Here is a 2,314-nt window from a genome sequence, read left to right on the forward strand (position 1 = left end):
CAATAGTTTATTTATAAAATTAAGATACGTTGTTTTCAAGAACAAATCCTTTCAATTTTCCTCCTGCCCCTACTCAACAAATTGTATAACCCCATGGTTAATCCCACCTCCCCCTGTACATCCTCATCCCTCTGCTTCCAATCTCTCCCACCCCTCTTGGATCCTTGTACTCATTCTACAATAATGGTTTAATGCAATATTTATCCTTGTAGGACTGGGTTAGTTCACTCACCATAATGCTCTCCAGTCCCTCCCAAGTTAGATAATAATTTATAAAATCATTGCTCCTGCATAGTATTCCATTATGTGAATGTACCGTAATTTCTCAATCCGTTCTTTTGTGGTTGGACATTTGGGCTGTTTCCATGTTCTTGCAGTGACGAATAATGCTGTTATGGACATTACTGTATAAATCTTCATTTGTTCTTCAGTTCTCATTTTCTCTGGATACATTTCAAGTATATTTCAGCTTTTTGAGGAAGCACCAAACTTCCTTCTAGAATGATTGTACCATTTTACAAACCCACCAACAAAGTACAAGAGTTCCTTTCTCCCCACATCCTCTCCAACATCTGTTACTTGCTTCCCTGTTAAGCTTTGCCACTGTTACTGGAGTGAGATGATACCTCATTGCGGTTGTTGAGTTGCTTTCAACTCAACAGCACCTAACAATATTAAAAGGCACATGAAATATACCACAGTGAACTTAAAACGTATCAAAAGTCCTGAAGATAGTAAGAAGATATTCTGCTGTGAAAGGGTTGTCATGACATAGAATTGGCACAACCACAACTCAGACCAAAATGGTATTCTCAGATCCTAACAGTACCTCGCAGCAACCAGGTAGGTTCGGACTACCAGCCTTTGGTTAGCCACCAACTGTGTTAACTATTTGCACCACTTTGAGACTCTAACTCAGACAACAGGATTCTAAATGGAGACAACCAACCAACCCCAAGACCCCACATTGCTATAAACATACAGCTGTGAAAAGCATAGAAGGACTCATCAAATTAGGTTTTCTTTTTTAAATTAATTTTTAATGAAAGTTTATAGGGTTTCCAGTCATTCATTGTTGCACTTTTCTCTCTGCCCACCCTCTCCCCCTCAATTCACTCTTCTCCTTGAAAGGAAAAAGAAAAACTCCTTCATTGTTATTCAATCCCTCCCCCCAAGTCCACTCTACTATTCAGCCTTCACTCTGGACTTCTGCAATGACAAGACTACCCATGCTTGGGGCCACCATGCATCAGAATGAAAGAAAAGCAACTGGAAGAGACACGTGGTGGCCCCAAGCGTGTCATGGTGGTGGTGAGCCCAACGAATCAAGAGACACACACCGCTGGATTACAGATGAGGTTCTTTATTAGCCCTGTGGCCGGGAGTCCCAGCAATGAGGCAGGATCCCCGTCTTCCCCAGCGTCAGCTAGGAGCTTTTATTTTTTCTTTTTTCCAGCTAGGAGCTTTTATACCCTTACTCCCTCTAGATGCTAATCTACGTGGGCCCAGGCTATAATAGTCTGCTGTTGACATATTTTCAAGGGTACTGTGACATAGTCAAAGGTGCAGTGCAAAAGCTGGAGAAGGTTGGTGCCTCTTTACAATGACCACTCTTTCTTTTTTTTCTGAATATCATAGACCATTTTGATTCTATTTGGCCAAAACTTAGAAAATTCTGGCCAAGATGCCATCCAAAAATTTTAATCTCTTGACTCTTCAGATTCCACCTGTTTACTTTGATCCAAAAGGGGCAGACATCAGCCCTTCCCTCGTTGGTGAGTTGTTTGCTCCCAGTGGCAGTCCTTCCATCTTCTTCCAGAACTTTCCATCTCCCCTGACACAGTGCATCCTGAAGGGGCTCTGTGCCTGTTAGCACCTGGATCTTTGAACTCTCCTTCATGATCATCTGCAGATCGTCATGGTCACTGGCACAGTCATTCTACTCCTGTGCTCATAATCCCTCGGAGAGTCAATGCACCCCATTATGCTAGCATCTACAGCCTAATATTTCTTTCTCTAAAGTATGACCAGCATCCTTTACTCCAGTTTGCCTCGCATGCATCCTATTTGGAGTATCGGCATCCTAATTCTGCCCACTACTTTCAAAGGAGTATTTTGTCACTAGGCCATAATTGTGTTTTATCGTGAGTGACAGGATTATATCCATACAATTACAAGGAAGTCCAGAGAATACCACTATCATTCAGATACATGCACCAACAACCAGAGCCAAAGAAGAGGAAATAGATTATTTCTACCAACTTTTACAGTCAGAGATAGATCGAACATGTAGTCAATATGCATTGATAATAAT

Source organism: Elephantulus edwardii, unplaced genomic scaffold (genome assembly GCF_000299155.1).
Source record: "Elephantulus edwardii isolate Elephantulus edwardi_28Jun2011 unplaced genomic scaffold, EleEdw1.0 scaffold00317, whole genome shotgun sequence".
In the NCBI taxonomy this organism is placed as follows: domain Eukaryota; kingdom Metazoa; phylum Chordata; class Mammalia; order Macroscelidea; family Macroscelididae; genus Elephantulus; species Elephantulus edwardii.